The 14846-nt window shown below is 41.6% G+C and overlaps 1 protein-coding gene across 2 annotated transcripts in view; it reads left to right on the top strand.

Moving 5' to 3' along the window:
- The first annotated feature begins 599 nt into the window (after positions 1-599).
- BACH1 (BTB domain and CNC homolog 1) overlaps positions 600-14846 on the top strand; it is a 46746-nt gene continuing 32499 nt past the window's right edge. The window contains exon 1 of one of the 2 annotated variants that reach the window (XM_082839563.1): positions 600-697. The gene's annotated coding sequence lies outside the window, so the exon portion shown is untranslated. The remainder of the gene's footprint in view (positions 698-14846) is intronic. The other variant, XM_082839564.1, reaches the window with a different exon arrangement.

Genomic DNA, 14846 nt, shown 5'->3' with positions numbered 1-14846 from the left:
CTCTGCTGCGGGGGCTGCCAGAAGCTACCCCTGAGGGGGTCTGGTCTGGGGAGGGACGTGGCCGGCTCTCGTTCTCCCTCCTGGTGTCCGCTGGCACTCGATTCCGGGTATCCCGGCAACACTTAGAGCGAGCAGGCCGTCAGGCTTTTCCTTTCTGCTTTCAGCAGGAAAGGAGGAGGTGGTCCTCGGGTGGCTTTTTCGTTCAGGCTGCGGCCTGCGCTCGCACAGGGGCGCTGCCACGGAGGTTGCGGGACCCCGCCGCCGCCTCCTCGAGGCCTGCCCTGCCCAGGGTTTGCGCGATACCTCCCTGCCTCCCCTCGTGTGGGCTTCGGCTACGCGCAGGAAGCCGCAGCGATCCGCGTACCGAGGCTTCCTGGCTGGCGGGGCGGGGCCTCTAGTGAGGGCGGGGTTTAGGCGCTACAGAGCGGGAAGGGCGGGGTCTCGCGAGGCAGGCCTACGGGGCGGGACCTCGCGAGGCGGGCGGGGCTTGGGCGCTGGGAGGGGGCGGAGGCCGCGGCTGCGGAGGGAAGGGGAGGAACGAGAGGGGAAGGGAGGGGAGGCGAGGGAGGAAAGGGAAAGGAAGGAGAGGGGAGGGGCGGCCGGCCGCGGAGACGGAGTGAGTCACCTGATAGCTGCCCGCGCGGCCCGCCAGGCTCGCTCGCTGCCGTCAGTCGGGCTGCGTCGCGCCTCGGCTCTGGTGAGTGGCTCGCCTGTCCCGGGCGCCCTTCCCCGGCAGGGTCCGCGCGGCGGCGTCTCGCGCGCGGTCTGGGCCGCCGGCCTGTGAGGGGCGGTCCGCGGGCAGGTCCTGGGGAGGCGGTGAGGGAGACCGGGGCTGCTGCTTTTTGGGCGGGGGGCATTAAGCGGGGCCCGCGGGGGGCGGCTGCAGCTCCCCTTCCTGGAAGTGGCCTCGTCCGCCGGAAGGGGCGACGGGTCGGCGCCCCGTGGCCCCGCGCGCGGCCGGCGCCGTTGTTTACGGGCCCGCGCTGTACTTTATCACGGGCCGGCCGGCGGGGGGCCGGGATGTACTGGGGCCCGGGCGCCCGCTCCCCCTCCCCCGCCTCTCGGGCACCCGGGTCCGAGCCCGGCAACCCCCCCCCCCATCCCCAGCCGGCGCGCGGCCCGCCGGGGCTGTGACACATCAGCACCGCCCGCGCGGCCGGCCCGGCTCAGTATCGTCCCTCCGCCCTCTCCCACCACCCTCGTTAGCCGCCGCGTCCGGCGAGCTGTTTGCCTCCCGTCTGCCCAGCCTTGGGTGTAGGTCGCGCGTGTAATCACGTAAGAAAGGCCGAGTTCGTGGCTGGAGCAAAAAATACCACCCTGCGGGGCTGGGTTTAGCGAAGATTGGTTTGGGGGCCCGGAGATCCCAGGGCTCCCTTTGTTGGAGTTTTGCCCGCGCGTTGTAATTAAAGACTCCCACAGTCGGGTGAGAGTGGGTGTTGATCGTAGAGACACCAGCTTTGTGCTTGTCTAATGAAACGCGAGTACCATGGCTTTCTCTTTCTTGCACGGTAGTTTAATGTCACTGAGTAGAATTGTACAGAAGATTTTTGTGCAGTGAGCCTTCTGCGTTGAATTCGGGCTGATTCAAGGTATAGCGTAGTAGTGATTGTGAAAGAACGTGTGTGGGAAAAACAGGCTCCAATGTCACGCTTGAAGGAACAAAGGCTGTTTTGTAGGGATGCCTATCTTTTGGGAGAATTCTATCAGTATTGGGTCTGGAGGGTGCCACGACTAGGTCTTTGTTCATGTAGTATAACACTGCTTATATCCAGGAGGGTTTGCATTTCAAGCAGTTCCGAAAGATAAAGGGTGGAAACACCGGAGGTGTTAGTGTCAGAGCGCTTGAGTGCTTCACATGGTCAAGCGGAGAAGTGGGAAGAGGCCGGCTGCTTCTTCCTGGTCTTGGGTAGTGGTGCAAGGGCTGGGCTGGGCTTGAAGGCGCTTGCCACTTCAGCCTTTGGATTAAAGAAGCCTGGGGAAAAAACACTTGGTGAGTCAGCTGGGAGTAGGATGGCCTTGGTTTAAGTGATGGCATGGCATCGTGCATTATTGTTGTTTAACCTGTGGCTCTGTCAAGTGGTTTACCATTGTTCAATATGTTGGTTGGCTAACAAGGTAGATGACTCCTTAAAAAAAGTTGGGTTGCTGAGTCATTCGCCCCAGCCTGAGAGGTAATTAGGAACAGCTGGTGCAGATACTCTCATCACATGCCTCCACTGTAAAAGGCCAAGGAGCACTCAAGAGGGGTTGCTTCAGAGGCCTGAAGCTGGGGTTGTCTGTGTTGATACAGGTAATCAGTGGGTGAGGTGCCAGCGCTCTTAGGAAGTGGCCAAGGAGCGCTGAGGTGGTGGGTAAACACAGAGCAGCCTCGTGACCTACTGCCTGAGAAGTTTGTGCTGGAGAGAGCTAAAACTGAGGAAGAAATTTGCAGCTAGGAGTCACCTCTTAATAGTATTGTAACAAAAATATTTACTCTTCTTATTGTACTTAGTTTCCCTTTTGTGGTTTTGTTGTTTTGTGGTTTATACATTTCAGAAAGTGAACTTAATTTGTTCTTCATAAAGATTTCTTTAGGAGAACACAAAAGGAGCCTTCCTCGTGGTTTTCATGGCCCCTGGCTTTTCATACATACACTAGTTGTTTCTGGTGGCAGAGAGGAGGGGAGGGAGAATGTGGGTGGAATTAACAAGTCTCTTTGGGTCAAGTCTTGAAAGCACTGTCTGAAAGCACTGTCGGGTGAAAGGCAAACCATATGGATCATTGTCTTAGTGATGGCGCTGGTGTCTTTACATCTCGGATCATTACTTCTTGCTTTAAAAATGAGCACAGGACCCAAGCATACAGTCCCTATTGCTAACAGAGTTTAGGGAAGGGAAATGTGGAGTGGGGGGGATCTGACCCTTATCTGTGGTCAGAAGAATGACTGATTCTTATTGACGGTAGCTCATTAAAACATTCTGTAGTAGAAAAAGATGCTTTACGTTTGGGACTAGAAGAGATTAAAAATCATGAATTTTTTAGGGATTAGGGTGTCTAAGGTGAGTGCAAGATGATTCATTTGGAAGAAAATAATAAACCCTTGATTTTTTGAAAATTCACTTTTATATAAAATCAGAAAGACATTCATCTTCAAGATACAGGGTAACAGTAGTACCTGCATGTTATATAACTTGGGTTTATGCCACCCCTTTTCTGTTGGGGAACATAAAGAGTTTGTTAACCACTGCCAGTAACACTCTTTCAACAACTGGGGTACTTTTTTTTTTAAAACTTGTGATTTCCTCTTGAAAGCTGTCATTCTTTCACATGTTCTTAATTCATTTTAATTTTTATTTCACATGTAGTTCTAGTCTTTTTATGCTGTATTTTAAAGATTAGACGCTTAAGTGTAAATTTCTTATTGCATTGTTGATGTGGAGAATGGAAATAACAAAAAATACATTGTTGCCTATTACATATAATACCGTGTATTTTGAATTTGGAGACGAGCCAGACGGTTGGTTTGTTTGATGGGTATGATTTGAAGTGTAGTAATAGGTAAAAAGGGTATAATGGGACCACCAGAAGATAATCTGCACATTGGAGTATAGTTTGTATATAACAAATTCTTTGAAAGATCACTGTTACTCCTTGAAGTCTGCATTTTTGGGGGCCAGGTTTACAAGGGGCCCCTTTAACAAGGATTAATAAGACTTCACATCCAGCAAATCACTTGGGAAGTGGCATTCCCCTGGCTACTTCTCTTCACAGTGCTGATCCTCTCCCAGACTTAACGTTTTAAGAATCATCTCGTCCTCCCAATTTTCTGACTAATGTTCTGTTAATGGGAGAATTGCTTTAACCCTAAACTCACATTTTCTGAGGGTTCTACTAAATGGAGGGTGTATTTTGTGTGGCTGAATGGGTGACTTAGAAAACTATTACGATTTTTTAAAATATGCCAAACAAGATAATATGCCGAAGCTCAAGGTATGGGTAATTTGAGCATTATTTGCCAGAATCCAGGCCCCTTGGAGAAAGTAAACATTTCAAGACTGCAGATAAAATATAGACTTATACCACCATGAAACCTGGGATTCTGGCTTAGTGCATAGCATTAAGAAAACTGAAGTTGTAGATTTGATCACTGTACAGTTGACAGAGAAGCAGTAAGCAAAGTCGTTAAAAGTGGGCCATCTGGAGCCAGACTGCCGAAGGTCAAGTTCTTGCTTTGTTACTTACCTGCTGTGAAGCCTTAGACAAGTTACTTCACTTAGTTGTGCCTCTTTTTCTCATCTGTAAAATGGGATGATGATAATAGAATATATATCATAGGGGTTGTTGTAAAGTGCATTAATATGTGTTAAGCAGTTAGAACAGTGCTGGCTCCATATTAAACATCAGTACGCATTAGTTGTTATTGTCTGTTCTTCAGAATCAGGGAAGCGCTTGGTTACACAGCCACATTTTGCAGCCTCCCTGAGCTGCATTTCACGGACTGATCAGAGGAGAGAGTGAGGAGAAGCGTGGGTGTACAGCACGTGGCTGCTACTGGGAAAACAACTCAAGTGAACATTCTGACAAATCAGTAGCAGCATCTCAAACACCCAACTTCTGAGGGCAAGTAACATAGGACATGGCTTTTTAGTAAAGGAATCTAACAGTCCCAGCAAAATGCTCTAGAGGCAGTTTTCACCAGTTATTTGGAATTGGCTTTTGAAGAAATAACACCTGCCATCCTGCATCTAATCTATTCTTCATGTTATAATTGAGGGTACTGTGGTCCAGCAGGGTTAGTAACCTGTCTACCCCCTTCCTGCTTATTAACATCAGGACAGAACTCATTTTTTGATTCTCATAACTGACTTGCAGTGAACATTTAGAATGTAAATTTACCTGCCAGTTACTTCTAAGTATTGTATTTTCTTTAAATGACATGTTTATGCTAATATAGAAAAATTATCCATGATAAACAGTAAATATGTTTGTCATGTGGCTTCTTGCACCTGTTAGTAATTCAGAAAGGTTGTGTCAAACATTTTGACCATCCTTTTGACTAAAGTGTAAGTTTCTTAATGAAGATACATGTCTTCTGTTTATCTCCATGGAACAGTGAACGTGCTTTGGCTGTTTGTTCAGTAAACTGTCAGTTGCTGCACTAGTATAATATGGATTCATTTTAGTTCTGTGGTTTTGAAACTTGGGGTTTTTTAAAGAGTGAAAGAGAAAACGGTATATGTTTTACCTCTTAAGTTATTTTAAATATGCACCGAATTGAAACCCTTGATCATTTAGAATTCTACTTTCTGTTTCCATCATTGGTGTGAGGATTGAGGAAGCACCTGGATTTAAATCATTTAGTTCATCTCCTGAGATAGAAAGAAAATTTGTCTTCTGACTTCTTTTTCCTTGTAATTGACTTAGAATTGGATTGAGCAAAATATAATTTGGGTAGTCTAGATGCTAAACCTCTTATACATCTAATACTTTTCTTTAATATGATCACTCCTCGGGAACAGATCCTTTGTTTTATTTAGGATCAGGGACAATTTATAGAATATTAGTAGGATCATAAAAATCGTCCCCAAGCAAATATAAGGAACAAAGAAATAGTGGTTGCCAGGATCTTGGTTGTTAATGACTGTCCTAGGAGCACTGTGGGCATGCAGTGGAGTTGGCGGGCTGCTGGCTCCTTTCTCAGTACTGGCACCGTTTAGAAAATGTTACATCAGTGCAGGTGAAGCTGTGTGCAAATCATATTCTTTTAAAAATAAATTTAAGTCATTTTCTTAATGCCTTAGGAAAGTTAGTAATCAAAGGATATATATATGTTTTATAAATTTATGTATTTTATTTATTTACTTTTGGCTGTGTTGTGTCTTCGCCGCTGCACGTGGGCTCCATCCAGCTGCTGCAAGCAGGGGCCACTCTTCGCTGCGGTGCGGGCCTCCCACCGCAGTGGCCTCCCTCGTTGCGGAGCAGGAGCTCCAGGGGCGCGGGCCCCAGCAGTTGCGGCACATGGGCTCAGCAGCTGCGGCTTGCGGGCCCCAGAGCGCAGGCTCAGCAGCCGTGGCGCACGGGCCCAGCCGCTCCGCGGCATGTGGGATCCCCCCAACCAGGGCCCGAACCCATGTCCCCTGCATTGGCAAGTGGACTCTTAACCACTGCGCCACCAGGGAAGTCCCCAAAGGATATTTTTGCAAGAAAATAACTGTTCTTAGCTTCTATCTGGTAAAGTCATTTTCACTTTTTTAATTGGTCATTTCTTAGATTGAATCAGAGTCATAGTGGTTAGCTTTACTCCACTTCCCCATCCCCCATTAAAGTGGAATTACATTAAAAAGTGTTTTATATAGTGGGGTCATTTTTTCAGTTCCTTTGTGCCTGGACCTTGTCAATATCCCACCTCTAAGGTTATAGACTAAACCTGGTATGGGGAATATCTTACCTCCCTCTTCTGCCTCTTTTTTTTTTTCCCCTGTCATTAATCTCTTCTTTTTACTGACTGGTCATCCTCTAGTATTCCCAGGGGAGATGTTTTTGGCCTAAGGAGATGAACTCTTAGGGTCTTATTGAAAAAATGGGAAGACCCTACTTGCTGGTTTCTTCATATCCTTAATGCCTTATTCCTTCTCTAAAATGTGCCAGCGTCTTTTGGAAGTCAGTTAAATCAGTGAGGAGATGTACTTATCCATCAGAGAGTTTGCTATAAAATAGGTGGCTATAAAAGATTTATTAGTCTTTCAATGAACTTATTAGGTTGTAATTATTAGTTTGTAAATTTGGAGTAAGTGCGTTTTGGTAAGATCAGTAATTTCATTACTGAGTATTTTGCACTGAACTGTTATTTTATAAAATGTAAAGTGGTTGTCAAATCTTGGCCCAAGACACTTTACATTTTCAGAGTACCTGATGTCTCTATTTACTCTGTTTTTCTGAGGAGTGTTCCCAGCAGGGCTTCTCTAGATAGGATTTACTACTAAAATTAGAAGGGGAGGTAAGAAAAAAGACATTGCCCTTTTAATCAGTTTTCCTACATTAGTAAGAGACTTTTGAAGTAGAAAAGAATTTTGCCCAGCTGAATAGGGATCTTTGCTTCATTCCTTCATTCCCAGTTGTCATCCAGAGATATCAAAGGAAATGCTGCTTAGGAATGAGTCTTAGCTACGACCAACTTTGCCTGCTTCATTGTCTCTTGGACTGTTGCAAGTACTGTTCAAGCTCTAGATATATTTCTCTGGGTTTTTAAAATAAAAGTGTTTTGCCTTTGAGCGCATGTCTGTTGTCACTGGCCTGGTTTGTTGCCTGTTCCAGACCCCAGGAGGTCTGGGACACCTTTTCCTCTCTGGAGCAGGTTGGCAACAGTGCTCACCAGTGGCAGAGCTGCTCAGATACTAGCACACCTCCCTGCCATTGCTTCTCATACACCAGTGTGGAAACATCCTCTTCTCTCCTACTGAGTTAACTTTGACCAGCTCTCTGGTCCCTGGGGAGTAAAGAATAATTGTGTTTTTAATTTTCAAGGCACTTTGGTCTCTTATCTTCCTGTGCATGTTGTTCTTCTCCCCAGTTTACACTCAAACACATATTCTGGTGTGAGTAGATAGTAGGGTTGCTAAACTTATTTCAACATTCATGGTATGCCTACGTGTTAGGTATTGGGTGTACATTTGGTTTATGAAACAAATATTTGTGCCTTGATATGCCAGGAACTTTTCTAGATGTTGGCAATACAGAATTATTCAGAGGTTACAGTCTGACAGGCAGACCATTACTATAGCATGTGTTAATTGCTAAAATAGCAACATGTAAGATGTGGTTTGAAACCATAGGATATGAGAAGCCTAAGTTTTGGGAAATTAAGAAAGCCTTAGGAATGTCAGTGATGAATGCATAATTTAGTGGAGGAGGCAGCTTGTTTTGACCACTCTTTCGAGAAGCATAGCAATGAAGAGTAGGGAAGAGAGAGATTTTAGTTGGGGCAGGTTGGGTCAAGAAGGTTGTGTGTCTGCATCTGTATGTATTTAAAAATAAGGTCAGTGGGAAAAGGTTGAAAATGCAGGATATGTCTTTCTTTTGTCTGTGGCTAGTTCCTCCTATGGTTGCAAGATGACTGGCACAAGTTCAAGTGTACCAGTAAATATAACTGAGGTTCTTGGAAGAAGACTTTTTTTTTCCTGTGATGTCTCTTTATTAGTGATAAAAGCCTTTCCCAAAGACCTCATAGTGAATACCACCCTAGCCTCTCCTTTGTGGGGCCAGCATTGCATAAGTTTACGCCTAAATCAGTCAACGTGAAGAGAAGTGGGACCACTGTGGTTGGCTTAAATGGATTGCGATTCATCTTGGGTTGGGACTAGGGCCAGCATTGCATAAGTTTACGCCTAAATCAGTCAACGTCAAGAGAAGTGGGACCACTGTGATTGGCTTAAATGGATTGGGATTCATCTTGGGTTGGGACTAGGGTTTGCTACCCCAGAAACTCATGGCCTCAGGTAGAGAGCAGATTTGTGGGCACAATCAGGATGTGGTTAGAAAATGAGGGGGCGAATGGAACTGGATGGCCAACAGTGTCATCCTTGCCTGCTACTTATATCAACACTACACACAGACACATACTTCTGAGTAGAAAAAGAAAATGTGATTGTCTTTGGAGTTTTTGGTGATTTTTTTCCTCTTATGTATCCTACTATGATCAAGTATTATTTTTACAGTCAGATCAAATAAATGTTTTATTTTAAAATGATTTTAAAATTAAAAATTTGCCTGTTCTATCCAAAAAATTACATGTAGTAGGAATACATTTCTTTCAGTACTGTAAACCAGGGGTCCCCAACCCCCAGGCCACAGACTGGTACTGGGCCCTGTTAGGAGCTGGGCTGCACAGCAGGAGGTGAGCAGTGGGCAAGTGAGTGAAGCTTCATCTGCTGCACCCCATCGTGCACATTACCGCCTGAACCATCCTCCCTGACATCCGTGGAAAAATTGTCTTCCATGAGACCAGTCCCTGGTGCCAAAAAGGTTGGGGACTGCTACTCTAAATAGTTCTAAGGTTCTCTGTTACTCTCCTAATACTTTCAGGGAAAGAAGAATATATAATAATATCTTGTAGCTTCTGATTGTGTCTATACCAAGAGGACCACTCTCTCTCTTACTCTGTAGGGCATGCCCATCTGTGATGTCTGTGGCTCTCAGTGAGTGGTGAGGCTAGTCTGGTTTGAATGGAATGGTTGATTCATTGCCTGGATAGGCCAGCATTCTTTGGAACCCACATTCTTGAATCTGGGATACAAACAGGAACATCACTCCCTCTTTACACACTCATTCTTCTTCTAGGAGGGAAAGCTGTCCTGTGGTTAGTTTATTTGCCATTCCTTTCAGACTTCAAGAATAATTCCACTTTAATTTTATACAGTGTTCCTGTAGCACTCCTAAACTGTTTATTGCACTTTGATATGTTCAAAGGACTTGTGTTTCATTCTTGTTCCTTCTTCTCAATCCTAAGTTTTGGTGCTTTGTATGGATGAGAAAGGCAAACAAATAATGTAAATACATAAATACTTAGTGTTGTAAATTCATAAAATAGAAAATAATTACTAATAGTTTTTTTTCTATTTGAGAATAACGAATAGCTGTGATAGATGGTTAGGGTAGGCTTCTGAAATGGTGTTACTTTTTTGGATAGAATTTAGAAAGACAATACTGCCAAAATAATTTTCATCTCAGGTAAAAAATCAATAGTATTTACCTACTCAGTTGTTCCTCAAATAATATTTGAACTGAGAAATATTTCAGCTTTTTTTTTTTTTACAGGCCTCAAATTATTACTTATTTGACTAAATCTTGTGACTGTATATTGGAAAGTAGCTATCTGAGGGCTCAGGTGGAAAGTCTACAGCTCGTTAATCTCCATTTTAGAGATGGTAATTTTGACTTCCAAGTTAACATCAATAACAAGAAATAGATTTTAAAATTTTAGTTTTAGCTATGTATATTGAGATACCTAGTACTATAGTGCCTACCAGGGATTAGTGGATTAGGTTATCTTTAAATAAAGCATTTCAATTTAGTACCTCTACTAAAATTAAAAAGTTTCATATCTGTGATTCATATTCTAATTGCTCTACTGTAACTGCTGCCTTATTTAATTAACATTGTTACTTAACATTTTTTCCTCTTAATCCTTTTTTTTGACTCAAATTTATTATGAGTTGGGGTGAGAAGGTGTTTAAGGAATGGTTGGGAATTTGAAGGGCACCTTTTTGGTGGTATGCTTGTTTTTTCAGTTACTTTGCATGCTATATTTGTCAAGTCTTAGACCTACAGAGGATCATTCTGACCTAGATCTAGTTTTAGGGCTTTCACTTCCTCTCGGCAATCAGAAGTAAATAATGTGAATCACGGTTATAATTTTTACAGTTTGAAAACAAAATAACATATGAATATTTCATTATGAATATGGGACATGAACACTTATTATTCTATATGGAAAGTGACTTTTGGTGAAGTATCTCCAGCTGTGTGTCCTTCGTTTAATTTTCCATATGTAGTTGGGTATAACTACAAACTTTGATTTAAGTTCAGCATAGATTGGTGTCAGATTCTTTTTAATGATATATGAGATTATGTAATCCAAGAAGTGTTAATCAGAAATTAATAAACTAAATATTGAGTAATAAGGAAAAATTTCTATACCATAAATCCCCTTTTAATTTGTTTGTCTAACGTTCTCATCACACACACAGGATACTTGAGACATTTCCCTCTAGTCTTGTTTTTTTTATCCTCCTCACTTTTACCCCCACCCTCAAAACAACCTTGCTATTCAGGCCATGTCATATGAATTGATTGGATCTGGGGCAGAGGAACTTTTTAACCTCTAAGTGACTGACCCGCTAAGGGCTTCAGTTTCCTCATCTGTAACCAAAGTGTGGAAGTGGGTTGTATTGGGTGAGTGTGCTCTTTCAGTTGCTAATTCTTTGGGTCTGTGAAATTATCAATTTTCTTGAGCAGACTTGTATAATTTTAATATTTTCTTTTTATCTTGTTGAGATCTTTATTAGGCTTACTGACATTTCATTCTTAAAGGTTCAGGAATCTCTGTATTTTGTAGTTTAACTCTTGGGTTTGTAGAACCTTTGAAAATGAAGTATTCTTTTCATCATCTTTTGGATAAAGATGGCAATAATAATAATAAAATGTTAATGATCTCATGCCAGGCACTGTGCTATTAAATGCGCCCAGCCATTCAATCATTAGAGTAAGTGTTGATGTTGTTTTCCTTATGGGGAACCTAAAGGGTGAGGTCAGGTATCTTATAGATCACACCGTTGGTAATGTCTGTAGAACCTTAATTATATCCCAGTACTTCCCGTTCTTTCCAATATCATGCTGCTGGTTGTTTTAAAATACCTAAAATTGATTTTCTTTTGCATTTCATAATTATGTATATTTGGTGTTTAGCACTTTATCCTTTTCGAAGGGCTTTGTGACATAAGTAGGGCAGGGGCTCCCTCCTTAAGTCTCAAGGGTACACATTTGCCCGTGTTCACGGAGCTAGACCTGACTTGATGGGTTTTTTCTCCTTATTTTCCTGTAACAGGGTTCTCTTTTTCCACATCACAGCATCTTTTTATTTTAAATTTCTATAAAATTTAATTTATTCTTTTGTGTTTACTTTGAAGATATCAGTGGAGGCTGCTGTGTTTTAGAGTTGCCCATGAATTTTCTAGATGGTGACAAACCAATATCCTGACGAGTGGAGGAAGTATCCATTATCAAGGGGGAAAAAAGTAATTGACATCCTTTGGGAGCCTTCAAGACAGCCAAAAGACATGTGAATTGCATTTTTTCCGAAGGCATATTTTTTTGTTTATGGCTTGTTGTCTCTTTGAACATTTTTCTGATTATAAAGTAATATGTGTTTATGGTTAATAATTTGAATGCAGAAACAGGCAAACAAAAATTACCTAGATGTAACCATTGTTAGTATTTTGATACATATCCTAACTAGAGGTGGAGGAACCAAGGTTTCTGGACATGTTAAATGTGAAATGCCTGTTAGACAAACAAGTAGTAATTTGAGTATGCAGTTGGATACATGAGTACGAAGTTCAAGAGAACAGTCGAGATTAGACCAAATATAAATATGAGAGTGTACAGTAAGTCCATGAGTGATCGTGTCCACGCTGTGAGTCTGGATGAGTTCTCGTAGGGAGTGTTACAAAGAGGAGGCAAGATCTGAGGACCAAGCCCTGGCTCTCCAGGATTTAGAGGTTTGGAGGAGAAGGAGGATCCACGGAATTGACAGGGGGCTGCTGGTAAGGTGGTAAATCTGAGGCCAAGTGAAGAAACAATTTCAGGGAGGGAATGATCACCCTGTTGAATGTTGCTGAGATGCTGTCTAAGAAGACCCAAAATTTGCCATTTGGCAACGTGAAGGCCGCAGATCCTCACAAAGTAATTCCCATGGAATTGAGGGGAAAAGGTCTGATTTCAGTGGGCTCAAATGAAATTGGGAGAGAGGGAAGTGGAGATGGTGTGGATATAAACGGCTTTTTTGGGGAGTTCTACTATAAAGAAGAGCAGTGAATTTTACTGTAGTTAGAAGGATATGGGGAGGGTCAAGAAATTTTATTTCAAGAAAAGAGCCATTATAGTATTTTTGTATGCCAATGGGAATGTATGTATTCATTTTTTCCTCATATTTTGCTTGGTGAGACTTTGCAGAAGTTTGTCAATTTTATTTGTTTCCTTACAGAATCAGCTCCTGGGGGGAAAAGGGGATTGGAAGGGATTGAGATTGACATATATATACTATAGAAACTATGTATAAAATAACTAACTAATGAGAACCTACTGTATAGCACAGGGAACTCTACTCAGTGCTCTGCGGTGACCTAAATGGGAAGGAAATCCAAGAAAGAGGGGATATATGTATATATATAGCTGATTTACTTTGCTGTCAGCAGAAAGTAACACAACATTGTAAAGCAACTATACTCCAATAAAAATTAAAAAAAATCAGCTCATGGTTTAAGTCATCAGTTCTATCGAAAATAGCTGCAAAATTTTATTATGTGAGTGGTTTTCTTGGTGTAAATACAGTAGATTTCATTAGATTCTGTAAGTCGGAGAACCAACGCTCCAGTTTGGAAGTTTTAACAGCTTGTTTCCCTAAAAGATACCCTTACATTTTTAAAGATTCTATCTGAATTGATATCTTTGTCAATATGATATGTTAAACAGTATGTATAACATTGTTCCCAAACAAGAAGAAATCTTACTATATTTTTCTACCCTTCCTATTGCCTAGTTTTGTTAAAATAGTCTAAGATTTTGGTTAACGATTGATTTTTCTCTTTATCAAATTCCTTTTCTATTTGAAGAATCTTTGAAAAGTTGCATTAAGACTTACAGCCAAGTTATCAACAGTTTAGACTTAACTGAGTTACACTATTTTTTGTTTACTGTCTATTTAAACATCTTTTAAGGTTATGTTTTTACGAAGTATTACATATTTTTGATTTAAAAACAATAAATTTATCATAAAGCACCTTCATCTGTTGCACACCTAATTCTGCTTCAAAGATAATATTCATCTTTACCCATTTCTGCTATTTAATTTTTTAGAGACACAGACCTCTGTGTCTCTAAGATGTTTTATACCTCATTTTATTTATGAACCTAAGATGTTATCTGTTTACTTTCTGTTACCATAGATGTTGATTTTGTTTGCTTCTGCCATCCCATCAGCTGTATTTATAATCATTCCATTTCTGTTCTTGGTCACCTCTACAATCCCCCCTCCACCTTTTTTAAAATTTGGTCTCATTAATCTAAGGCAGTATCGTTTGACTCTGTACATTATAAGTTATATAGAAATACTACCTTTCCTTTCAGTTCTGTCTGATTCCATCTCTCAACTGGCCACTTTTATTTTACTAAGGTTAATAATTACATTTCATTTAATAACCATAATTAAGTCTTCCATTATTTGTTCTGAAAGTTGAAAACCAGTTAATAGTGTTAATATTATTATATCTATGTCCATATTGGGCACTGGAAAGCTAAGTAACATGCTATTACACTTTTTTCTTTACGGTTTCACCGTCACCCTGTGCCACTCAAAAACTTTTTTTTTTTTGTTTAAATTGAAGTATAGTTGATTTACAATGTTGTGTTAGTTTTAGGTGTACAGCACAGTGATTCAGTTATACATCTATATCTATGTATCCTTTTTCAGATTCTTTTTCCGTATAGGTTATTAGAGAATATTGAGTATAGTTCCCTGTGCTGTACAGTAGATCCTTGTTGGTTATCTGTTTTATATGTAATAGTGTGTAGATACACACTCTTAATCCCAAACTCCTAATTTATCCCTCCCCCCCCAACTTTCCCCTTTGGTAACCATAAGTTTGTTTTCTATGTCTGTGGGTCTATTTCTGTTTTGTATACAAATTCATTTGTATCTTTTCTTTTTTTTAGATTCCACATATAAGTGATATCATATAATGTTTGTCTTTCTCTCTCTGGCTTACTTCACTTAGTATGATAATCTCTAGTTTCATCCTTGTTGCTGCAAATGGCATTATTTCCTTCTTTTTTATGGCTGAATAATACTCCATGGTTGTGTGTGGTGTGTGTGTGTGTGTGTGTGTGTGTGTGTATGTATCACATCTTCTTTATCCATTCCTCTGTCGATGGACATTTAGGTTGCTTCCATGTCTTGGCTATTGTAAATAGTGCTGCCGTGAGCATTGGGGTGTATTTATCTTTTCAAATTGTGGTTTTCTCTGGATATATGCCCAGGAGTGGGATTGCAGGATCATATGGTAGCTCTGTTTTTAGTTTTTAAGGAACCTCCA

The sequence above is a fragment of the Leucopleurus acutus genome (genome assembly GCF_964270905.1).
Source record: "Leucopleurus acutus genome assembly, chromosome: 5".
Lineage (NCBI taxonomy): Eukaryota > Metazoa > Chordata > Mammalia > Artiodactyla > Delphinidae > Leucopleurus > Leucopleurus acutus.
This window is presented reverse-complemented; position numbering and strand designations above follow the sequence as displayed.